Source organism: Phalacrocorax carbo, chromosome 5 (assembly GCF_963921805.1).
Source record: "Phalacrocorax carbo chromosome 5, bPhaCar2.1, whole genome shotgun sequence".
In the NCBI taxonomy this organism is placed as follows: domain Eukaryota; kingdom Metazoa; phylum Chordata; class Aves; order Suliformes; family Phalacrocoracidae; genus Phalacrocorax; species Phalacrocorax carbo.
This window is the reverse complement of record NC_087517.1, coordinates 51,732,650-51,759,194: the sequence shown is the minus strand read 5'-3', so window position 1 is coordinate 51,759,194 and position 26,545 is coordinate 51,732,650. Positions and strand designations below refer to the sequence as shown.

The following is a 26,545-nucleotide window of genomic DNA, read 5'->3' as shown; positions in this document are numbered from 1 at the left end:
AGTGCAGTCATATGTACTCCTTCCACCTACCTTTCTTGTACTAAAGAAAAAAAATCCGTTTGCTAGTACTGCAAGCTACAGGTAGAAGTTTTCTCAATGTATCCAAAATACTGAGTGATCCACTACTTGAAAAAGCAATCTATCAAATCAGCCCCCAGATGTCTGTAGTCAAACAAGCAGGAATCTGATATTTTCAGTTCTACTCACAGCACAGCCACCGACTCACCTTTACCCAGGGAAAGTCACCTGGAACAAATGAGCAAAACACTCTGCGACAGCTCGCAGCACAGCTTGTGGAGGCCCAGGAAGAATCACTTTTCAGAAATTTGTATGGGCAAAGGCACTTAGAAAACTAGGCCAAAGGAAAGCACAGCAGCAGCACTGCCATGTGCGCCAATTCTGATTGCAGAAAGAGCACAAGTCTATTATAAAGGGTTTCAGCTTTTCTATGCTGTCACCTCCCATATGTCTCCAGATGTCAGTTTATCTCTACTTCTATTGACTGCATAAAAAGATATCCAAAGCATAAAGGGTCAGAGGCATCTTGTCATCTAAGCACAAATTGATTTAACAAATAAATCCATAAGAGAAAAATTGGGAGGTCAGTATTAATTACACAGTTACTGAAAGTGTAAATCCTTGGAAAGCACAGGTGCATCTCTGCCATTTCAAAAAGCCTCTCCTCACAATGAGGTTTTTCCACCACCCACACTGCACTTACACAGTAAAGCTATATGCTCGCAGCAGGCACTGCAAGAGCTTGGCAGTGGGGATTGTATGGATGGACTATATCAGACATCCACAACATCCTGAATTAAAACCAGCTACTAGGCAGCACAGTGGTTCTGCAGCCAGATCAGGTCACCAGCACTATAAATACCTTGCAACCCTACCAGCGCTTACCTGGATCAAGATACAAATTAACTCATGCCTCTGGTAGACACCTTGTCCTTGATCCTCTCCCTACAACAATCCAGTCCTTCCAGGAAAGAACAAGCATAAACTTAAGTTCTAATTTAAACAGTAGAGAGCCTCTTAAATGTAATACTTTGTACTTCCAGACCCAAGCTTACAGGCACTGCTCATGGGCCGTGCTACTGGGAACAGGCAGAGGAGCCTCACCACCTTCAGAAGAAAGCACTTCTAGAACACCACAGCAGTGCGTATAGGCAGCTGAGCTTAATCTCTCATTCAAGAGGGCAGACAACACTCCATGTAAGCAACCGGGTGCCCTGCAGATCTGTGCTGTAACCACTCTGCCTACAGAAAGCTATCAAGAACTCAGTCATGCAGTGACTGATTGGCAAACCCCATCTGCCTTTTGTTCTATGGGCCAAACAGGCAGCACATTATTTTGCCCTGACAGCACCTCCTACCTTCCGTAGTCGCCATAATTCAAGGCACCACAGGACAAAGAGCATCGCTGTACACGAACAGAACCAAGCACTACCAAAGGACCTCTGCCACTGTTTTTGTATTGAGGGGTCGAGGGCAGCAGAAGTCTGCAGGAGTCACATATGAGGGAAGCAGGGAAATCCCACAGGTGAGATCAACCTACTCTCCGATAGCTTCACTGTAAAAAGTCAAACAAGGCTGGACATGAAGTGATCTTCAGCAGCACTCACCAAGCATCCAGTTACTTCTAACAACTTTCTGCAGGTCTGGGCAGCTCAGGCAGAAGGAGCAGCCACAGGCCCCTCTCTTTGAAGGCTTTCAGCACTGTACAGCAGCAGCACTAGCATGAAAAAGCAGGTCTTACTGCAGGTCACATGCAGCTGGTCATCCTCAGAGGATGTGGAACCTATGAGCAGACTGGGAATCACCCAGACTTCCTCTCTGTCCTCCCCTCCCCAGCTCAACACCACAACTGCATTTATAGCCTCCTCACTCACAGAATAATTGCAGCTTGACTTCTCAATGAAGGCTCAGCAGCTGGAGCAAACCAAATGCATGTCCAGGTTTGCTGCCCTTTACACTCACAGGAAAATATAGAGTCTTGACATACAGTTCTGCAAAGAGTCATCCCTCATATAAACGAGCAGCACACAACTATTTCTACATAGTTCTTGGTAAAGGCCAACACACAGGAGGTTGGCCTTTAGCATGTTAACCCATTGCACACATCCCCAAGTGTGTGCACAAAACCTCTGTGCCCACAGGCACCCTCTACTTCTCCCAGTCAGGGTCTTCTACTCAAAAGAAAAAATACAGAGCTAGCATTCTCCCCCTCCCCTTTCTCTGTTCTTCAGTTCTACAATCTTTTCACCTTTTTTCCTTTGGAGGGGAGGAGGTAGGATACATACAGTCTCTACACAAAAATGCGTGACTCTAAAGGAAGCCTCAAAATGACAAGCAAACAAATGCACCCTCTGGAGTGTACAAAAAGTTTAGAGCTACCTTGTTCATCTCAAGTTGTGTGTGAAGTTTATTTCACAAGCAGGCCTTAGTAGACCACTGCCTCACTCCTCTCCTCCAGATTGACCTCTAGTCTGAGTTACTGCACCTGTAAACTGGGAACAACAAATGGTAAGACAGTTTTCAGGTACAAAGAACTACATTGAAAGCCTACATGACAAAACTGAAGAGCTCAGGTGTGATGTTTTTAAATTCCCACCTCAGTAAGTTTTCTCCCAACAGAAAAGGAATCCTCTTCACAATGTCATTTCATCCAAACACAAATCTCTGTATACGAGCCATCAAACTGCCTGAACAGATTCAACAGGTCCGCAATGAGCACAACATCCAATACATTTCTGGCAGCTATATTACACTTCAGGCTGAACCAAACTGAGGTACAGAGTAACGACAGCCTCTTTCAGAAAGGCAGATAGTCTGAAAGAAACTTGCCAGCTGCATTGTCCATTTGATGGCATTGCACATGCCACCAGATGACAACAGGCAGAACAGCCCAGGGGGACTGGGTGTTACAGCAGCAGATAAGACAGTCAAGGACAAAGTACTGGTTCTGCCCTGAGCTTTAAAACTATTAGTTTAAATAGATGCTCATGATCACTACATTGAACCATGTACCTGAGAGAGCAACCAGCAGCTTCTTAAGCAAAGGTAATATATTTATTTTAACATAAGTATTATGTAGATCCCACTTCCATTTACTGTTCACAGGGTACATGAACTCTGTTCCTTTCATTTGCAGTAACACAGTAGATAAACAATACTTCATGATCCCTCTCTCACACTAAAAACTCTGCCTTCCTTCTATGTGCTTGACAGAAAAGAATAAGCTCCAAGAAGAGATACTCCATTTTGCTGTTTTCCTTAGGTTTACTACATTTAGTCATACACATTAAATCTGTCTTTACAAGGATCTTAGAAATAGCTGCATTCTTCAAAGCAGATGCACGGATAGCTTTCTCCTCTCCCCATACCTATGAATTGCACCTTCTAGTGATATAATACATTTATTCTTAACTTTAATGGACAGCCACACCAACTTGTTCCAGCTGAAAATATATTGCCTAACACTGTATAGTGAAAAAGCCTGAAAAATTAAATCTGCAGGAATAAGGCATAGAAAAAGCCTGCTTCTGTAGAGAACAAGTTCCTGGGGGTTGAAGAGGTAAGAGTGAGGCACTGTTCACACAGTTTTCTATCAGGGGAAATTGATGATATTTGGTTGACCTAGAGTACCAGTCAATCAAAAGTCAGTACAGAAAAAAGCAGAGGGAGAGAGGAAGAAATTAAGCTTGAGCTGCAGCAGTCATTTGCAGAGACAGTCATGGCTGAGAAGATGGTCTGATCTTTTGGGGATGCCTGCCACAAACTGGCTTGGGGCAATGTTGTGGGGCCATCCTCTGTTACATGTCACAGAAATCTTTCCTTCCTAAAGGAAAAGGCAACAGCTCATAGGTAAAGCATCAACATATATGTGTGTGTGTGTACAAGAAAAACAGAACAGAACTGGCCCACGGGCCAGACCTGGACCAATTGCTGGCACAGTTGAACATCTGAATTATGTTTGTTACACCTTCTTACCTCTATCTGACTCCCTGGTCTTCACATTGCAATATTCATTTTAAAAAAATGTAAGAATTAATAACTACCAAATTACAGATTATCTCAGAGTTAAAGATATTAATCTTTTCGCTCTGAACCCTGTTGCTAAAGCTCTATCATCTGGTTGTGTTCTTCATTATGAACCACTATCACATGCGCCATGACCACACTTTCAATGTTGAAATGTGCAGAAAGGTGAGACAACAGGATCACAGGAATAAAAGAAGTGGCTGTTAAATATCTGGTCAGCATGCTTCCCCTTGGCCTCCCTCACCATGACAGTTTGCTGCTTTTGAACAATTGATGGAAACCTGCAAAACCCTTACTACACAGACAGCTGAACACCATGGCAGTAACTCAGATACCAGAGCCTGAAATCCATCTTAATCTAATGACTGATCACCATCAACTCCAGTAAGCCTTGGATCAAGCCCAACCTCCAAATCTCATTAAACTTATTTTTATATAAAAATCAATAGCCCTTTTGCCTCCTCCCTCAGCTGGGAGGGAAACAATGGAAGCACTTCCACAATTAGACTTACATTTTATGGAGGCTGAAAGACTAAAACACTCTACAATGAGATTAATCAAAATGAAGGAGTTATAATAGTCTTAAATATGAGAGCACATTAATAACTGCTCCCTTGTGGCAAACAGAGCTGGTAATCAAGGGCAGGTTCATCAGAACTCCTTATCCATTGCTGAAACAGAATTAGCTCTGTAGCAACATAAATGAGCAAGTGATTGGCCTACACAGTCACATGCCAAGGTGGAAAGGCTCTGTAGAAATTCAAGTCATCCATCAAAAACTCACAAGGAGAGAAAGACACTCTTCTCTTAGAAAAGAGATCACGTTTGTTGGTCATTTCAGTGCAAAGCTCAGGTTTCTCTGTCTGCCATCAAGACATTTTGCATTGCCAGCACCTAGCACAGCAAGGCTGGTATGACAGTCCCTGAAAGCAATCCTTTCTCCACTATTACTCCAGGACTAGCACAGGACCCCAGGCTCCAGCTCAAATGAGCCATGCTTCTTCAGTGCAACTCATTTGTGAAGACCAAATTGATAGGTGTCCAGTTTTCTTCTTCTGTTCCTGTGACAAAAAACATACTCTGACAGTTCTTTGCTGCCTTTGTCTTGGGTCAGGAAATTTGCCTGAAGAAACTCTCTCTCCTACTGATCTTTCTTTTGTCAGCTTAGCAGCCTACAATGCTACAATGCTCTTTGAAATTTAACAGAAAAAGCAAAACAAAGTCTCATCTCTACACAAAGTTATTTTTGTCAGTGAAACTTTTTCAAAACTTTCAAGCTAACACACTGAAGTGGGAGAGGAGAAAAAGCATGACTGGCTGTATGCAACTTTTCACTAGACATTATGGTTAAACCACAGATGGTACCTAAGCCCCATGCAGCCACTCCCTCCCTCCTCCCAGGTGGAACGGGGGAGAGAATCAATAAGGTAAAAGCAAGAAAACTTGTGGGTTAACATAAAAGCAGTTTAACAGGTAAGGCAAAAGCTCTGCACATGAGCAAAGCAAAACAAGGAATTCATTCACTCCTTCCCATCATCAGGCAGGTGTTCAGCCATCTCCAGGAAAGCAGGGCTCCATCACATGTAATGGTTACTTGGGAAGGCAAACGCCATCGCTCCAAATGTGTTCCCCCCTTCCTTCTTCTTCCCCCAGCTTAATATACTGAGCATGATGTCATACAGTATGGAATATCCCTTTGGCTGGTTGGGGTAAGCTGTCCCAGCCGTGTCCCTTCCCATCTTCTTGTGCACACCCAGCGCACTCGCTGGTGGGGTGGGGTGAGAGGCAGAAAAGCCCTGCCCAGCAGTAACTAAAACATCCTTATATTATCAACACTGTTTCCAGCACAAATCCAAAGCACAGCCACATACCAGCTATTGTGAAGAAAACTAACTCTATTCCAGCCAAAACCAGCACAGCAGGAACATGCAATACCTTCCCCCTTCTCCATCCTCCTATGGGAACTCAGTATATGAACTCAAAATCCTGAATATACTTACCCTCAGAAGCCCCTTGGAGATAGCTATCATCATTTCAGACAAGTACGTGGTCCGACAGACAAGCTGGTTTAATCAAAAAGCAAGTCTGCGGCTCAGCATTGAACCGCATGCGACTGAGTTTTGATTTTATTTATCTACCAGTTTTAGCATTTTAAATTCATTTGAGAAAAAAAAAAGTTGGATGAGAAAAAAGGAAAACCACACCATTGCGGAAGAAGAAAAGGCCCATGCATGAAAGGCTAAAAAACCCCTTCTGAACTTGCCGGAGTCTTTACAACAGGGCCCCTCAAGCACACTTTAACCAGCTCCAGGACATGAGACTTGAACTGAGAATACACACACATTAAAAAAAAAACAAAACAAAACCCACAAAAAACCCCAAACAGTAGAACGGCTAGATAACCACTAACTCCCACAGCTGATCTTCCAAATGAATACCAGGAGGAGCGCCAGCTGGACTCTGAAAGGTCTGTTATACTTGGGCAACAGTGGAATTATTCAGTGAATTCAGGGGAAGAAAACACACTCCAAAACCCAGAGAGTTGACCTCCCAGCTCCAAAACTTTTGGTTTTACATAACATAAGCTCTTATTTCAATATGCCCTTTATTCATTTAGGATGTGCTCCTCTTTTTTTTTTTTAATGAAAAGTTTGTTGTACCATGCTGACAGGATTGATCCTTCATCATCATTACTACAGTAAACAGTTAACCGTCCAAGCAAATGGACAGAGTTTCTTCCAAGCATGTTGTGAAATCTTTGCAAACAGACTGTTTGTCCCAAATAGACTGTTTGTCCAACAGCAGAGGCACGATCTGAAGCTGGGCCTCCTTCACACAATTACCATTACGCTTACCTACATACATGTAAGCTACCAGCATGAGAAACCCACAAACTTAGCAGCAGCCTCCAAAGCAAAACATCTCTGGTTGCAAACGCTGCACGATCTCAAGGTACAGCCTCTGTAACAAAGTCAGCTGTTACTTTAAGGACTATGCTTGGGATTCAAATCACGCAAACACCTGTGTACAACTTCAACTGTTTAACTGCCAGATGCAGTCTCAGAGGGATATCTTGGCTCCCTGTACGGCTGTAAAAAGAAACAGCGACTTCCATGTACGCCATATTGAGGAAAGCACTAACCAAGGTGGGATGAATCTCCTTTTCCAAGTTCCCTTTCTCTTTCTTTTCCCGTTATCTGCAGAAGGAAGGCCTAAATAACTGGTTAGATCATAGAATCATAGAGTCGTTAAGGTTGGAAAAGACCCTTAAGATCATTGAATCCAACCACTAACCTAGCACTGCCAAGTCCACCACTAAACCATATCCTCAAGCACCACATCTACCCTTCTTCTAAATACCTCTAGGGGTGGAGACTCCACCACCTCCCTGGGCAGCCTGTTCCAATGTTTGACAACCCTTTCGGTGAAGACATTTTTCCTAATATCCAACCTAAACTTCCCCTGGCACTACTGGAGGACATTTCCTCTCATCCTATTGCTTGTTTCTAGGGAGAAGAGACTGATCCCCACCTCCTTTCAGGTAGTTGTAGAGAGTGATAAGGTCTCCCCTCAGCCTCCTCTTCTCCAGGCTAAACAACCCCAGCTCCCTCAGCCGCTCCTCAGAAGACCTGTTCTCCAGACCCTTTACCAGCTTCGTTGCCCTTCTCTGGACATGCTCCAGCACCTCAACATCCCTCTTGTACTGAGAGGCCCAAAACTGAACACAGTACTCGAGGTGTGGCCTCACCAGTGCCAAGTACAGGGGCACAATCACTTCCCTACTCCTGCTGGCCACACTATTCCTGATACAAGCCAGGATGCCATTGGTCTTCTTGGCCGCCTGGACACACTGCCGGCTCATGTTCAGCCAGCTGTCAACCAACACCCCCTGGTCCTTCTCCACCAGGCAGCTCTCCAGCCACTCCTACCCAAGTCTGTAGCATTGCATAGGGTTGTTGTGACCCAAGTGCCGGACTCAGCACTTGGCCTTGTTGAATCTCATACATTTGGCTCCGGCCCAACGATCTAGCCTTTCCAGGTCCCTCTGTAGGGCCTTCCTGCCCTCCAGCAGATCAATACTTCCACCCAGCTTGGTGTCATCTGCAAACTTACTGAGGGCACACTCAATCCCCTCATCCAGATCATCAATGAAGATATTGAACAGACAGCTTTAGTTAGACAGAATTAATGGAAGTTGAAGGTTTTACTGTTGACCAGAAAAAAATTGCTCCCTGTAGCAGCCTAGCATCTCCTTTTAAGGAAAAAGGAACTTTTTGATTTGAAAGAGACCCTGGATAATAGGCAAAACACAGTTTTAGGCTCTAAACATTAAGAGCAAAACCTCTTTCTATGCAGACTACTCCTCCCCTTAACGCAGTTTTCAGACATAGATTCAGAACATTAAAATAAAGGTCTGGGCCAATTATAAATATGATGTAAAGCATGGAGTTTCCTTGATCTTCAGAGATTTTACTTATTACCTGAATTGCCTTATTTGCCTGATTCACATAATAAAGGTTTCAAAACACCACTTTGTTCTTAAGTGATAAAAAAAAGCATTCAATATAAACAACATCAAGTGTTGTTTCACCTACTGACGAAGATTAGATGCCAATTTAGATCACAGGAAGCTGTAACACTTCACTTTATGTGTACTATGATATTTTTACCTGGTTGCAAAGATTACCTACATATTCTCTCCTCATTTTTTAAACCATAAAACTATCTTCTGTCGTATTTATGTGATGCCTTGAACAAAGCTTTTCAAAACTAAGCTACTGGAGCTTGTTCACACTGCACTTTGTCTTGTTGCTTCTGTCATTTTTATGCTGCCCTTCCAGCACAGCAGAGATCATACGGTGTCCCCATTCAAATGCATGACTATGACCCTTGAAGAAGGGTTTCCATAAAACAGGATCAGACAAAACAGGAGGCAGATAAGAGTTATACTGCTGCCTTGTTTCTGCACACAGGACAGGAAACAAAGACAGAGGAATTTATCCAAGAAAAAATATCTCCAGGTAATTATCAGTTTGAAGACATTACCACATTTTATGACAGTACTGGCTTCAGCCCTCAAAAAGAAGTAGAAGTCTCTTTGAACAAGATATAGGGAGAAGCGTATCTTTGAAAAGAAATCAGCACAGGAACATGCCCAAAGTGCTAACATACAGTGCCCATGCAGGCAGAGCGTTTTTAAAGATCAAGTTTCTTAAATTAAAACAGTGCTTCTAAAGCTCAGTCTTTCACGGCTAGGAATATAAAGTTCTCTATCAGGAAACCGTTTTAGAAATGAATTCAAAAATCAAAAGCCCAGATTGAACAGAGTAGCTTTGTTCGGGGTGGGGCGGGGGCAGGGAAGATGGAAAAGCCATAGTCTTTCAACATCTTTCCTGCTGTCCAAAAAACTAGTTAACTACAGTTGATTTCAGAGTAAGCATGTGAATTTTACATAAAAGTAGTGACCAAGCACCTGGTATATAAGGCATGGGCTCTCTGACACCAGAACCCCTTGCAATATCAACATACTTTCTTCAGTGGGCTGCACTCTCCACTGCAAGTCCCAAACCCTTGCTATAGTCTACTCTGCAGGCATTGTGGAGGCAGCCTTTTTCCCTCCCATTGATACACAAACAAGTGATTTCTCTCCCTTGCCTATAAGGCCTCATGAATTGCTTATACAGCATTGCCAGCATCTTCACAAGGATGCAGTAGCAGCATCCAGACACTCTCCGGATCGCCTCAGAGAATCAATGCTCATGTCCAAGGCAACTCAGCAACAAGTAGGTTCTTAAATACCAAAGAAAGCTTTGGAAAAATCCTGTCCACAAAAATCAGTCAAGAAATTGTAACGTATTAGTTCATGGATTATTTCCTCAATCAGCAAACAGCACAGGGTTGACAGGAGCTTGCCAGCTACTATGCTGAGGTGAGTTTTCCTGGCAGAGATGGCTTGCCTTAATCTTAAAGAGTTACCTCCCTACTTTCTTGCATTTGCTGGAGCCACAAAGTGCTCTAGCTGTATTTACAGAGTATTTGGGGGCTGCGGAACAAAAATGCTTTTGGCTTAGGTGCTTAAACATAGCTGTGCTCTAGAGAAATACTGTAGTGAACATCAAACACAATCTGCTGGCACAGATCTCTTCTCTTCTGTGCTGCATCACTTCTGACACTGCCTATATCACTGTCATATCGAAGTGCCTCCCAGCAGTGTGCTAAGTGCTTCAGCTAATATCTGGTGTTCAGTTTATTCTCTCTTTTCCCTGAGGGAGAATCATATGCACTGCAGTATGAATTGTTTTGAGAGAATATAGGTTTAACAGGTACAAACAGCTTCTTTTTGAAGCTGAAAGCATGTGCCCTGAACGAAAGGTGCTCAGGCAAATCATGTGCAGTAAAAGTTCATTTCACAGACTAGGGCCAATATCTTCCTCCCCTCCCTTCCATTAAGCCAGTCTCTTCTGTAAAGAATAGCTTTATCCGTTTGGAATACTGTTCTACTGAACCAAATGCCAAATCATCAACCATTGTCCTACCATAAATATCCATGACAGTTTTTACGACACATACTAGTGCTGAAGTACACCATGACTGTACAACCAAATCATTCACTGATGCTTGTGATGTATTTTGGAATCCCTGAATAAGGGGAACAATCAGTTTATTATCCAGCATGGGATACTAGCCTTTGTTTCCTCTCTGTTTTGCACACTCTCATTTTCATGCCACTTGCACCAAATGCTTGTCCTCTCCTTGAACTAGAACAACTCTTTTCCAGCTCCTTGGCAATATTCTGCTCCTCACTCTAATTTGGCTTCCTCAGCTGTGCACATCTTTATCCTCACATTCCGTTCCTGAAACAGACCTGCCTAGAATATTTGATAAAATCTGAATTAAATTGCCTGAATAGTAATGTTATTATGAAAATGCCATATCTCTAGGGAATGATACATTTAAGTCTTCTTAACAGCATGTGCACTTAATGGACAGAAAACACTTCCTCTTCAGAAATGAGAAAAACAGATTAAACAACTCCAATAAAACTGGAACAAAGAATTAGATTTTGCATAGGACAAGAATGGTTTCCAGAGGTGTTTGCAGGTCTTGTCATTGTTTTCTGACAAGTCGTCACAATCTACAAGGCCTTAATACTAAAGATTCTTTTTCTCAATACAGAAAAAATCCTGGTCTGTGAACAAGACAAACGCACACACCCCACCCTCCCCAGAAAAAAAAAATTAAGATTCCTACAGAGAGGGCATAAGAAAAAACTAATCAATTCTGCTCAGAAAGAGCTTACCTATAATTCCCCAGTGGACCTACAAACAGCAACCAATATAATAGTTCCTAACTCACCACCAGTTGATGTAGCTTTAATTCTTCATGAAGAAGAGAGTCCACACTACCAGGAGAAAATAAAACAAACAAACAAAGTTACAAGAAAAGAGACAACAGCAGCCCTGTAGTCTTAATACTATTCCCAATTTTGAACAATAAAAAGTCTTCAAAGAGCAAGAAAGTCACATTTGAGTCCCATATGTAGGTCAGAGACAAACTGTTCCTTCTAAAAGAAATTAGCAATTAAAATTTAGAGTTTCAATTTAACCTCACACAAAAAAGTTTCCAAAGAAGCACATCTGCCATCTCCGCTGTGCTACTGGACTGAGATGCTGTAAGTGCTAGAAACACTGTCAGCAGAGGAATCTCAAGATCCTGGAGGTCTAGAGCTCAGCCCCCAAGCTGTTAAGTCTAAAGTCACTGAACAAGTTCTGGTGACAAGCAGATGTTTTAAACTGTAGGGGTCCAGCATGAATAACCATCCAATCTTCATGGATGAAAAACAAGTCTGAGGTGCACAGCACATTGCTCTTATCACAGTGGTCTTCTCTAGAACAAGCACCTCCAAGTCTCAGCTGAGGACTTTTCTCAAGTACTGCAGCAGGTGAAGGTGTCAGCCAACACAAGCAGGGCAAAGGAAAGGACAGATATAAATATGTAAGGAAAAAAATTATTTTTGGATTTTGTTGAGTGCACCATATGAATAGGATTGAGGTAACTCAAACACACTACAACAAAACAGAACGACAATTCCCAGGGGAAACATGTACCCCAAGCTAAAATTCTTCTACTTGTACCCACTTCAGGCTGACTTGTTTTGCCATGCTGTCCTCTCTATGACAGAGCCAGTTTGATTTCAGAAATGTTTAACACAAACAAAACCCAGTTATATCCCCATGTAAATAATAGAAATACTTTTCTTTCAAGAAGTATTCAAAATCCCAAACCTCTGTAAAATGCTACAACAGGATTTGCACATATCTTCTAGTTCTGATAGCATTACAATCCACTTTGAATCAGCTCCCATGGTAACAGCAACATTAAGGTCCCCAGAGAGCCATCTCGCACATACACACAAGATTGGAAAGGACGTGTCTGTAGCTTTGCAGTTGAAGAGACAGAACACAAACTTGATTCAATGCAGGGAGCCTCTCCACAACAGTACCCTCCTTTCAGCTAACACGATTCAGAAAGACACCATTTCTTTCCCTTAGTAATGGCATTCAGGTCTCATGTCATCTCCAAGACCAGAGTACACACTTCTCTTCAAGAACTGACCCTTGCTACCCTCTTCCCTCACACCCCAGCGCAGCCTAAGTGTAACACATGTACTTACATAATTTCACTAGGAGCTTTTGTTCCTCAGCAAGACTCTGCTTTGTAATTTTTCTAGTTGGGTTGGTGGAAGCCCACGGAAGCCAAGAAACAAAGCTCTGTATATTTTTCAGTCAACAGAAGGGATAGCTGCTCTAGAGAAACATTGCAGTGCAGTCAGCCCAGTGATACAGCTGAGGAAAAGTCCCCTCCCCTCCTTCCTTTGCCATACAGGTGACTCCAAACACTCCTGAAAGCAGTCCTTTGCTCACTCATATCTGATCAAATTCCCCTTTCCAAGGGCATGCCTCATCTCAGTGTCTCAGCTCCCTCACTAATGTTTTTTCTTAATTGGCCATTCTAAGCTGCTGCAGGATGACACAACATCATGCTGCCACAGCATACTGCTTCAGGAGCAAGGGAGCAAAATACATCTCTCCTACTTCGCCAGCTTGAGAAGATGGAGCAGTAAGGACTGGACTGCAAGCAATGAGGCAGCGCTTACTGTTCCACCACATCACTGTGCTGTTCACTGCCACACACAAAAGTCTGTGTGTTTCCCCATTTCCACCTGCTAGCAACTGCATTTCATGCAGGATTTGGTCTAATCAGAACTCAGAGATCCCCAAGAAAGCGAGCTGGTTTGAAAAACAAAACACCATACTTACCTTGTCAGTATCTTTCTGACCACTAGCTTACTATGGGTTACACACTATGACAGGCATCACAGATTTTTAAAGCAAAATGGTCTCTTCATTTAAGGAATATTCATAATCCTTTTCATGAAACATCCCTTTAAAAATGTAGATAAACAGTCCTGGAAGAGGCACCTTCACAATATCCCACTGACAGACACAACTCCATTAGTATCCCTCCTTTCCAGCCCGCTGTAATTTATTAGTGTCAGAATTTGCAAACTCAGACTCTAACAAGACAGAAAGAGGCAAGGAAGCAGTTTGAGCAAGACCTACGGCAATGAGAAGGAAGTGTTTTTCAGGAGAACCACCAGAAAGTGATGGTTCACTCTGCCCCAAAAGGTTACGTGTCTCAGCACAAACCTTTGTTGATCTTCCAAATATATTTTGGCTGAGCTTCCAACTTCTAGAAAAGAGGCAGGAAATAGCAAATGAATTACAGTATCATTAAAGCGATAGTAGCCTATAAATTTATATAGCTTTTATTTAAGGTTTCTGTTGAAAATAAGGGGGTTTTGTCTATTACTTTCTGTCGTGGTTTAGCGGCAGCTCAGCCCCACACAGTCGCTCGCTCACTCCCCACCGGTAGATGGGGGAGAGAATCAGAAGGGTAACGCTCGTGGGTTGGGATAAGAACAGTTTAATAATTAAAATTAAAAGAAAACAACAGTAGAAATGCAATGTAAAGGAGAACAACGAGAGGCGCAAAGCCCCGGGGGGGGGGAAGGGAGGGGAGAGGGGGAACGAACCGCCGGAACAAACTGCCCGCGCCGCAGCCGCGCGCCGCCCACCGACCCGACGCCGCGCCGCCTCCGCGCTGGCGCTGCAGCTGCCCCCACCTCAATATATTGGTCATGGTGTCACATGGTATGGAATGAACCTGCCATTGGCCAGTCGGGGTCAGCCGTCCCCACCATGGCCCTGCCCCTCCCAGCCCCCCGCGCCACGCGGCAGAGCGCGGGAAGCTGGAAAGGTAGCTGACCCCCACAGTGAGGAGAATTAACCCCTTCTCAGCCAAAACCAGCACATTCTCCACCCCTTATTCCATACCATTTACACCATGCCCAGGTCCCATATAATGCAATACAACCATACCAACCACCACCCCTCCCCTTCCCATCCTTTAACATAATACACAGACATCATTCCCTTAGTTCATGGACCTTCCCTGTACAATGTCCATTAAAAATGTCCATTGAGTTCATCCAGTCCATGACTCTGGGCTCCATCTGTTGTATCAGTCTTTCCGGGTGGGAGAGATGGTGTGTGGCGTTGGGTCGCTGCATACCGAGTCAGTCATCGTTCCATCACTGCTGCACGGCTTGTTTCATAGTTGATCTTCCATGGGTTGGGAGGCTCGTACTCTGATATCATTGGTACAACACAGAGGTGACACACAGTATTATATAGCAGTTCACATTGTGCCATGCAGTTCATTGACTGTTTTCACCCAAAATCAAATCCCCTTGAGGCACACATCGGATTTCTCCATCCTCCCGCATCACCCACCAAGTGCACCCAGGTCCTCGAGCAAAAGCAATCCCACGAATGGGTTTGCCTTTGCCGGAGGCAGGAAGAACCCAGACTGTTTTGCCCAGCATACTTTTTGTGTGCACTACAGGGACTCTATCCCCTTCCACAGTACGTAAGGATTCTGACTGGGCAGGGCCAGCTCGGTTGGCAGATCCCCTCGTGTTGACTAACCACGTGGCTTTTGCTAAATGTGTATCCCAGTGCTTGAATGTTCCACCCCCCATTGCTCTCAGTTTAGTTTTTAACAGTCCATTGTACCGTTCAATTTTCCCAGAGGCTGGTGCGTGATAGGGGATGTGATACACCCACTCAATGCCATGCTCTTTGGCCCAGGTGTCTATGAGGCTATTTCGGAAATGAGTCCCGTTGTCTGACTCAATTCTCTCTGGGGTGCCATGTCGCCACAGGACTTGTTCCTCAAGACCCAGGATAGTGTTCCGGGCAGTGGCGTGGGGGACAGGATATGTTTCCAGCCAGCCAGTCGTTGTTTCTACCATTGTAAGCACATGGCGCTTGCCTTGGCGGGTCTGTGGGAGTGTGATATAGTCAATTTGCCAGGCCTCCCCATATTTATATTTCAGCCATCGTCCCCCATACCACAGAGGCTTTACCCGCTTCGCTTGCTTGATTGCAGCGCATGTGTCACATTTGTGGATAACCTGTGCAATAATATCCATGGTCAAGTCCACCCCTTGATCACGAGCCCACCTGTATGTTGCATCTCTCCCTTGATGACCTGAGGTGTCATGGGCCCATCGAGCTAGAAATAGTTCACCCTTATGCTGCCAGTCCAGATCCACCTCAGCCACTTCAATCTTGGCAGCCTGATCTACCTGCTGGTTGTTCCGATGTTCTTCAGTGGCCCGACTCTTGGGGACGTGAGCATCCACATGACGTACCTTTACAACCAGGTTCTCTACCCGGGCAGCAATATCTTGCCACAGTGCGGCAGCCCAGATGGGTTTGCCTCTGCGCTGCCAGTTGCTTTGCTTCCATTACTGCAGCCAGCCCCACAGGGCATTTGCCACCACCCAGGAGTCAGTATAGAGATAGAGCACTGGCCACTTTTCCCCTTCAGCGATGTCTAAGGCCAGCTGGATGGCCTTTACCTCTGCAAACTGGCTCGATTCACCTTCTCCTTCAGCAGTTTCTGCTACTTGTCGTGTAGGACTCCATACAGCAGCCTTCCATCTCCGGTGCTTTCCCACAAGGCGACAGGACCCATCAGTAAACAGGGCATATTGCTTCTCATTTTCTGGCAGTTGGTTATACAGTGGGGCTTCTTCAGCACGTGTCACCTCCTCCTCTGGTGATAATCCAAAGTCTTTGCCTTCTGGCCAGTCCATAATCACTTCCAAGATTCCTGGGCGACTGGGGTTTCCTACTCGAGCCTGCTGGGTGATCAGTGCAACCCATTTACTCCACGTAGCATCAGTCGCATGGTGTGTAGAGGGGATGTTTCCTTTGAACATCCAGCCCAGCACTGGCAGTTGGGGTGCCAGGAGCAACTGTGCTTCAGTACCAACCACTTCTGAAGCAGCTCGAACCCCTTCATATGCTGCCAATATCTCTTTTTCAGTTGGAGTATAGCGGGCTTCGGACCCTCTGTATCCCCGACTCCAAAACCCTTGGGGGGTCGACCGCGGGTCTCCCCTGGTGCTTTCTGCCAGAGGCTCCAGGTAGGGCCATTCTCCCCGGCTGCAGTGTAGAGCACATTTTTTACATCTTGTCCTGCCCGGACTGGCCCAAGAGCTACTGCATGGACTATTTCTCGTTTAATCTGTTCAAAGGCTTGTCGTTGCTCAGGGCCCCATTTGAAATCATTCTTTTTCCGGGTCACTTGATAGAGAGGGCTTACAATCAGACTGTAATTTGGAATATCCATTCTCCAAAAACCCACAACGCCCAAGAAAGCTTGTGTATGGGGGCAACTGATACTGCTACGGGTTTATTTTCTGAGCTAGCTCCGGTACTTGTCGTGGGGGTTTGAGTGGCTGCAGTGCCGGTCGTCCGGGCTGGATTGTCTACAGCGCCAGTCACTTTGCATTTCAATCCAGAGACATTCTCTTCCCCCTGGGGGCACTGAATGCTGTTGAGCAGGGCTCGGTACGCAAGGGCCAGACCCCAGCATGTTGCAGTTATCTGTGTCTCTCTGGAGTTCCCAGCGTAACAACATACTTTCTCCAAATATTCTACTAGTTTTTTAGGATTCTGCACTTGTTCGGGGGTGAAACTCCAAAACACTGGGGGTGCCCACTGCCCTAGGTATTTGCCCATGCTATCCCACATGCCCTGCCACTCGTAACTATCAAGCCTCGGGGCAGATTTCTGGGTGATATTCTTAAGTTGCTTAGTCAAAACCAAAACAACCTGCCCAAAAACTAACAGTAAGTGCACCTTAACCACCCAAGGATGTTCAAGATACAAAGACGTTGTTGTAACAAAGGCACAGACATCATAGAACAAAGTTGCAAAGGTATTATTCTGTATTTCCTCCATATAAAATCTCTCAGAGGAGGAGGTATAATTGCTAATTGCCTCAACAAGGTGGTATCCGAACTACAGTAACGGTTTCAGCAAAAACCCCAAATACCAGATAAAGCTGAAAACGAGTGTTTGTATAACAAATCTTGTAGGCAAAACATTACTAATCACAGCAGAACACAGCAGACTCAACAAATCAACACCAATCTGTAACACCAACTGCAAAAAGGACAACATGGTGCTGTGACCAGCAGCTGTTGTTATCTCCAACCCTTGAGCCCCACGTTGGGCGCCAAAAAGACTGTCGTGGTTTAGCGGCAGCTCAGCCCCACACAGCCGCTCGCTCACTGCCCCACCGGTAGATGGGGGAGAGAATCAGAAGGGTAACGCTCGTGGGTTGGGATAAGAACAGTTTAATAATTAAAATTAAAAGAAAACAACAGTAGAAATGCAATGTAAAGGAGAACAACGAGAGGCGCAAAGCCCCGGGGGGGGGGGGGGGAAGGGAGGGGAGAGGGGGAACGAACCGCCGGAACAAACTGCCCGCGCCGCAGCCGCGCGCCGCCCGCCGACCCGACGCCGCGCCGCCTCCGCGCTGGCGCTGCAGCTGCCCCCACCTCAATATACTGGTCATGGTGTCACATGGTATGGAATGAACCTGCCATTGGCCAGTCGGGGTCAGCCGCCCCCACCATGGCCCTGCCCCTCCCAGCCCCCCGCGCCACGCGGCAGAGCGCGGGAAGCTGGAAAGGTAGCTGACCCCCACAGTGAGGAGAATTAACCCCTTCTCAGCCAAAACCAGCACACTTTGTAAAGTTGTTCTGCTTCACGTTTATAAAATTTCAATTGTAGATAAAAACTATGTACACCATCTAATGAAGATTACTATGAATGCTACCCTTCCTTTGGGAAAGTATCTTCAAGTAGATGAGCCAGAAATACTTACGCAAGCAACAGGTATTTTTGATTCAGTTTCTCAGAAGTGAGAAACTGAAGAGAATTTAAAATTCCTGCCCATTTGGCAGAGCACAGGGGTCTTTCTGCCTCCCTCTGCCTCTGATGTAAATGGTAATTTACAAAGTAAATTCAAGTCCTGAACATATCTGCTATTTTACATCTGGTGATGTTATTTTAACCTCAGAAGCAAACTGGGGAGAAAAAAATTCTATTTCTGCTGATCACTTACTTCCCTGAAGTTCCCTTCCTTTGTTCTATCAGCCAGGTTATTTAGAGGGTATTACCCCAATCCAGCAAAGAACTTAATGTTTCCAGTGAAAGCAAAGGCTCTAATGGATCAAAATGCTTTATTTAGAGTTCATCAGCTCCTGCTTCATATCCTAACTACTCCACTGAAATACCTTTACAGTTCCATTATTATGCCTGTTGTATTAGTGATAAGTCAGGCATAGAGCACATACACTCAACTTGGGAGTTCAGTTCTACCTTCCTAGGGACAACTTTTCATACATCAACTATCAGATTCTTCTTACTCTAAACTTTTACCACATCCATTAACAATTGACACGGGGCCAGTTGCCTATGAAGAACGAGCGGTCAGAGTGCACATGCAACATCCTGTCTGCCTCAGGGAATAACCAGAAAACTAGTAGTACAACACTTGTAGTAAAAACAGCCAGTCTGCTGCTGCTCTCTGTCCTCAGTACAGTCATGATTGCCCAAAGTAGACCTACCATCAGATATGAGAGGACCAGGCTCTCCTCGGTTACACCATGGCAGTCCTGCTTACTCCACTGAGTTTTGCTCAATTAAATCAGGATAGCATGCAACTTTGTATGACTACAGACTTACCCAATGCAGTTAGAGAGCATGATCTGCAAGCAAGTTAACGAGTTTGTAAGGGCATGTTAGTCACTAAAATAAACACTGCTGAAGAAAATTCCTACTGCTTCATTTGTCATGTCATGTATTGCCTGATAGAAGACCGCATGAATTAGGAACAAGCAGCATTAGCATTGTAATAGTCAAGAGAAATGCATGGGAGGACAGAAGGGTTGTTCCTGCATCACTGCTTGCTTGCTGTGCTTGACACCAGCTGCCAGTAATTCCACAGAACCTGCTCTATTCTACTCCTGCTCCATCCCATACCAGCTATCCAGCAGGCAGACCAGGAAGCATCACCTCTGAAACAGAGAAGACAGAAGGGGGGTGGGGGAGAGGTACTACATACTCCCTTGGCACCTTCTTTCTCAAAGTCATATTGCAATACCTCCACAGCAACTTATGCTTCTTGCTCTCCTTCTTTAAAAAGGAAAAAAAAGCAAGCATTATCTTTGCCTGTGGGTGTCAAGGAAATAAATCTCAAAGCTCAAGAGTAGGAGAATGCACCCTCGCTTGGAGCTCCCTGTAGTCAATCCTAGAGGAAAGGGACCATAGCTAGCACTAGAGCGCTGCTACTGTTACTGGAGCCCAGATCCCTTTTATCATCCCCTCTCAAAAGAGACATCCCACTCAGACATGGCCATGGCAGGTCCCAGGTCCCAGTGCAAGCCAGCGCTGCTATCCAAAGCAGACACTCTTCCTTCCTTTACTGCATCTCACTCCTGCTCCCTTCCATAGCTGTTTGTGTGTTCCTGTTTTGTTAAAATTAGCATCTTCCTCAGAAGAAAATTCCACAAAAAAGGGCCTTGGTAAAGAAATAGTCAGCCATTAGCATGGGACAACCTGACTGGGGGGGAAATACATTTCCCCCATGGAAAATCTTCTAAAGCCAAACTGCAAATCCACAAGTCAGCAGCAACACAGATATCCCCAAAGCTAACAAACACCTGCCTCCTCTCATAGTTCTCAGGTTCCCCCACGTTTTCCTGTTACAAAATTGTACAAAGGATCTTGTTTTCTCACAAGGCAAAGGAAGAGAAGCACAGAAATTGAAGGAACGTATTAGGGCAAAAAATTTCAGTGGGTTTCTTTGGACAAGTGATGGAGAATTCATGTATTGGTGATGGAGTGACAAGATATCAAAACATATCAGTGCTCTTCAGAAAGCAGGAAGACAGCACTTATCCTCTTTGTTCCAGCTTGTTCATTTAATCCTAGGCAAACAGGAACTTTAGACATTTTTCAAGCATTTCATAAACTAATAGCAATAAAATATCTAGGTAAGGAAGCTGTTTAAATAGGGCAGGGGGAGAACCAACAGCCTGGACTTCCTAGCAAAAAAGATTGAAGTATGCAAGTAAGGGGATGGGGGAAGGGCAAGAAATGGGATGCCACATACTGCAAAGATGATAAACTATTGCACATTTAATGGAGTACAAGATTTTTATTTGAAAACCCATCAGATTAGGCTTTAACAATCTTCCCTTCCTTTCTAACCATTCCCCTGTGATGCAGGGGTGGGGGGAGGCACGCTACAACACCCCACTGCCCCCTAAAAAGGCTGCATTTCCTTTTCCAGGGGGACTGTATCGCCATTCTACAGCAACATGTCCTGCAGTTTATCAGGTTCTTCTCATCCCAAAACACCAAAACAAAACACGCTGCCAAAGCACAAATAACAAAGAGTCCCATCTTAGAGTCTGTACTCCTCTGTGTCCCATGACACTTCCAAGGAAGCAGACCTGTCTACATTAGGAATCACATGGGTCCTGCAATTCCCGAACTGTTTGACTGGCCTCACTGCTCCGGCCTCAGTGTTGGACTACACGTATTGTCTGTTGTTCCATGGCCATACCAGCCAGTAGTCTGCAAGAAAGGAAGTGGTGGTTGACATCCATGAAAATCAGAAAACATTCTTTATCTCAATGAGGAAGAACTTTATTCAAAGCAGTGCAAAACACCCATTGTCACTCACCAAAATAGTTTACAAACTCCATCAATCAAGGCACATAGTCTGATCCTTGTGTGAGTTTGAATGATAAAATGTTTTCCCCTCTTTTATGCCAGACCACAGTCTAAAATTGCTTATCTTTACCACAGCAGAAAGAAAATAAAGTTAAAATGCTGACAAAAATGTTGCCTGAGAGCTTCAAGTAACCGCAGCTTCAGACCTGTTCCTCACAGCCAGGACTGAATTTTGAAAAGGAGAAGAGGAGGGGGAAAAAGTCACACCACACATTCATAGAACATGACTCTGATCTGTCTGAAGGAGAGGCCAAACTCTGAGTTCCTCCTGTCCAAAACAGGCAAGGATACTCCTACCTATTAAGTTTCCTGTGCTAGCACCAGTACACTGAAGCCAGCTCTTTCACAGAGCTAAAAAACACAAGAAGGGTGCTTGGATGAGAAGGTGGGACCTCCACCTTCTGACAAATTTGATTAAAATTGGCCGACAGAGTAAAACATTATCAGCATCGGGTGACTGTCTGCATGTGCCCAACAACCTCACACACAGCATAATGATGTAACCTCAATTTTTCAAGTGTAGTTTCCTATGGAAACATAGGAGGGAAAGGCATTTTCACTGGCACTCCAAGCAAAAACAGAGTTTAATCTGGCACCCTTCACAAGTACTCAATTAGTTTCCAATTCAAGAACAGAAAAGAACAAGTTAATTGACCAGCAAAGTCTTAGAACAAGCCTGGTACTGTGCCATCAAAATGGAAATTAGGGGAATCAGGCTACAAACAGCCCTGCTGCCAGCATCCAAAGTCTTCCTCTGCCAACACTTTTCCCACAGGACACCTTTGGTCCTCATCAAAAAAGCCAACACAGTAATTGCAGGAAAGACATTAGATTTGAATGTGTGTACCAAGAGAATTTCCAGCAGTCAAAATCCACACACAAAACCAGTGAGCTGACATACAGACATACGCATACAGGTCAGACTACCAACAGGTCTAGCCTACACAAACATTAACCAAAGCACAAATCAGTACTGTAACATGCTGAAAGAAAGTGGATGGACAAAAGCCACTAAAGCTGCATTCCCAAATCCATCTTTACACAGGAGGTTAATCAGAATAACTAAGCAAGTGAATGTTTTCACTTCTGTATGTGCAATATTCCCCAATGGTTTAGTCATTACAGCGAGAACCCAAACCTTTAAAGATAGATCTGCTTAAGAAGCTGAACACTTTGGAGAGAAAAGTTAATTTGGTGGCTAGCTTTCCTTCCCAAAGAATTGCATTAGACAATTATCTACAGAAGTGAAAATCAGGCCAACATTTAAGGGCCACAAGGGGAATAATGCAATGATTGCAAAGGAAAAAAGCAAACAATAGCTAGGTGCTCATATTCATTTGAGTCATATACACAGTGGCATTCATAATGAATACTAATTTTGAGTTCTGCTTTATAAGGCATATTCCTAAAAGGAACTTATTTTCTAATTATGAGCTCCAGTGACCATGCACATTAAACAATGAAAACAAACGGCAGTAGATATCAACATTGTGACAGTCCCATTATCTCTCAAGCAATGCATGAGGATAAAGCTGTTAGCCATCCTCATACGCAAAATTTACTTGAAATGTCACTTCTATCCAAATTCCTACAGCTGTCAGTTTACTCTCCCTCCACCCAAATCAAAAGGAGGCAATTAGAAAAAACTGAATTAAAGATGAAAATTCTTACTTACAAAGAATATCTGTAGTTTAGAGATCACATCCTTAAAGTGTTCTAGCTAGCTTTTTAAAAGCAAAAGCTCGAAACAATCACCCTCAAAAGAGACTGGGAAACAACTGGAATTTTTCCTTCATGATGGTGAAGTGCTAAGGTATTCCCTGCTCATTGTCCTCCTTAAACATTCAGAGGCAGCAAAGACTTGATCTTCTAGGTTACCTGTTCTTCAAGCACATGAGGCATTGCTATTTTGCCACAGAGCACTCAAGGCATCTAACAGTCCTTCATTACCTCCCTCAGAGCCTTCATTGGCAAACACAGCAGTACTGTACTTCTTAACTGAAAGGCTTTAAGAAGTATCTTCTAGATGTCACCTCAAGGCTCAGCTGAATCCAACAAGCAAGAGTAGAAGTTTGATGCTCAAGAGCCCCAGCATACACAGCTCCCTAGCCAGAGTTTTATTTCCTATTTCACTAGATATATTAAGCAAGAATGAGAGGCGTGACAGTTTCTGAAGAGATTCACTTCCAGCTTCAGCCTTGCAGCAGGTGAATTTCAAATCCAAATACTACTAAGAGCACAAAAACACCACCTGATTTAGAAGCGGCAAGAAAGTGAAAGATGTGCAGCCTATGGTAAAGTCAAACCACCCCCTTGTAAGACCAAACCATGTTACTTCATGGTTTTGTGCCTGCTGCATTACTGCTCTCCCAGCACAAGTGATTCCAGACAGACATCAAGCCCATAAAGAGAACAAAATCCCAGAAGTCTCAGAGGAGGTAAAACCTATGGTTTTATCAGTAGCATAACTGCTATATAGCTGTTTCCTAAAGCAGCTTTTAGCTTAAACATGCAATAACTGGCACAGTACCATCATCACAGGGCTGAAACCAAAAATTAAAAAAGCTAGAAGACTGCACAGAGAAATCACAGCCTTCTCCCAGGACAGACACATGGACAATGAAGAGGAATTATGTCTGGAAGACATAAGTTATCCTCACAGAGTAGTACAAGAAAGACTTGTACTGAGAGAACAGCAGCTCATTTCAGTTGGGGGAGCAGGACTGCTCAGCTACTCTTCAAGATCCTAAATGTTAAAGTAACCTCTAGCAAGACTTCCAGCGATAACACAGAACAGACTTTCAAGGACACGGGCATGTGATGAAAGAATATTCAGAGACAAGGCTAAGACTTTTTGCTTTCTATGCACTGTTGCATCTTCTCGCCAGGGGTAAAGGATGCAAGCTGGCCCTTACCTTATTCTGAATTCCCAAATAGAATGCAAATAGTAGTCATACAGGCATATGATTAAAACCAGGATTCCTATGCTGATTCATACTGATGCTAGGACAGAGAATGACATGTGTTCTTTACAGCATATTTCAAAAGTTTTGAACAAGACATCCAATTTACATATCTTTTAATAAAAATAGATCTGCTTTATTCAGAATTGCAGCTATTCCTATTTAGTTCGTAAGAAATGCAAATTCCAAGAAAAATGCATTATTCGCTTCCAGTGTGTGAACCAACAAAGATTTGCATATATTTGACTCAGAGGTGAGTTCAACTAATGCCAATCACATTAAAAATTAACCATAGGATCTACTCATTACACAATAGCAGTGACTGACATCATGCAGCAAGAGAAATATTTTGACCTATCATGACACTACCAACATATAAGGATTTCTTTTTCTATGTGAGCACATAAGTGTAACCTAGCAACAGCCAGAGTCTGTACCCTCTTTCACATGCATCTGACCCCAATAAGGCACATCTTTTGTCCTAAACCTTAACAGGTTTTTCTTGCAGAAAGTAGTAAAAGACCAGTGTTCCCAAGAAAATTACAAACTACACACAAATACGAACATATTAAAAAGAAGGAATATATTCCAGTAGGTTAACCATTTTGCCAATTTAGTTTTTGGTATAATGTCCTCTGTGTGCTCAATATATAAAACCAAACCCCTGCTTTGCTCCAGGGAGGGTTTACTGGCACTTCAAGTCCAGGATTGCTATCCTGCTGCTTCCACTCCAGATCCTGAGCTCCATCGCACGGTCACTGCAGCCAAGGCTGTACCCAGCCTTCATATCCCCATCCTTCCTTGGTTTTTAAGTATGTATAAGCAGAATGTCTTCCACTCTTGCTCTACACACTGCTTGTTCACAGTGCTTTCTTTCCCCTCATCTAGCCCTTCACTCACACAGCCCAGATGAGCACAACTAGCCTTACCCAAGTTATTCCCATCAACCAGAAACAGATGCAAGCTGTCTAAATGCAGCACAAAAGGAACAAACGTGTAAAGTAAATAAGCTGTTCCCAAAGGCCCCCATCACACACAATCATTACCACTTTGGGATGGGGTACTTTGGACTAGATTATGAGCATCATATGTGCTCCTAGAACACAGCTTCAATTTTAGTTTTATCCAAAAAGGAATCAAGTAGACACTCTGAAGCTACTCCATTATTCAAATTAAGTACAGTAAGGTGGGACAGTCAGGAGAATTAGCTTTAAAAAATGCACTCCTAATGCAAGTTACCTGTCCAACATCAGTGCACACACAGAAGCCCACGGTCTGGTTCACACTGCATTTGTTGCAAAGGGCCAGGACTACACACTTGGAAGATGCAAGATGCTCTGCAGAAAGTGATGTGGGTGTGATGGTTTTGGCTGGAATAGAGTTAGTTTTCTTCACAATAGCTGGTATGTGGCTGTGCTTTGGATTTGTGCTGGAAGCAGTGTTGATAATATAAGGATGTTTTAGTTACTGCTGGGCAGGGCTTTTCTGCCTCTCACCCCACCCCACCAGCGAGTGCGCTGGGTGTGCACAAGAAGATGGGAAGGGACACGGCTGGGACAGCTTACCCCAACCAGCCAAAGGGATATTCCATACTGTATGACATCATGCTCAGTATATTAAGCTGGGGGAAGAAGAAGGAAGGGGGGAACACATTTGGAGCGATGGCGTTTGCCTTCCCAAGTAACCATTACATGTGATGGAGCCCTGCTTTCCTGGAGATGGCTGAACACCTGCCTGATGATGGGAAGGAGTGAATGAATTCCTTGTTTTGCTTTGCTCGTGTGCAGAGCTTTTGCCTTACCTGTTAAACTGCTTTTATGTTAACCCACAAGTTTTCTTGCTTTTACCTTATTGATTCTCTCCCCCGTTCCACCTGGGAGGAGGGAGGGAGTGGCTGTGTGGGGCTTAGTTGCTGGTTGGGACTAAACCACAACAGCGGGCTAACTTAAACCCAAGGAAATCTTGTCCTAAATCCCAGAACTTAGGCATTTGTTCAAGACCCCCAAAACATAAAAAGCTTGGTATCTCTTCCAAATGCTTCTTTAGAAGTGACTGAAAGAATTTATACCAAGTAGTACTTTTTAATTGTTCTACCTCAATGGCATCTGAATTATTTTAATTGTTAAGATACAGAGGTACTTGTTTTTGAAACAAATTAAAGGGACACAATCAGTTTAGAAATAAGCAGGCGCATTAAGGGGAAGTCAGGCTGAATAAAGATAAATCTTTGGCCACCAGTCCAGTGTTTTACTTGCAGCATTAGGGAACACTTCAGCGAGCACGAAGATGTATATGCTAAAATACAACGCC

General features: G+C 44.0%; 1 protein-coding gene across 10 annotated transcripts in view; it reads right to left on the bottom strand.

The window, feature by feature from the left end:
* TSPAN4 (tetraspanin 4) overlaps positions 1 to 26,545 on the bottom strand; it is a 462,762-nt gene that overhangs the window by 417,128 nt on the left and 19,089 nt on the right. The window contains exon 1 of one of the 10 annotated variants that reach the window (XM_064452455.1): positions 13,755 to 13,772. The exons of 6 other annotated variants lie outside the window; for them this stretch is intronic. The gene's annotated coding sequence lies outside the window, so the exon portion shown is untranslated. Of the gene's footprint in view, positions 1 to 11,344; positions 11,447 to 13,754; positions 13,773 to 26,545 lie in introns of those variants that run through there. 3 more of the 10 variants (XM_064452451.1, XM_064452458.1, XM_064452452.1) reach the window with 3 other exon arrangements.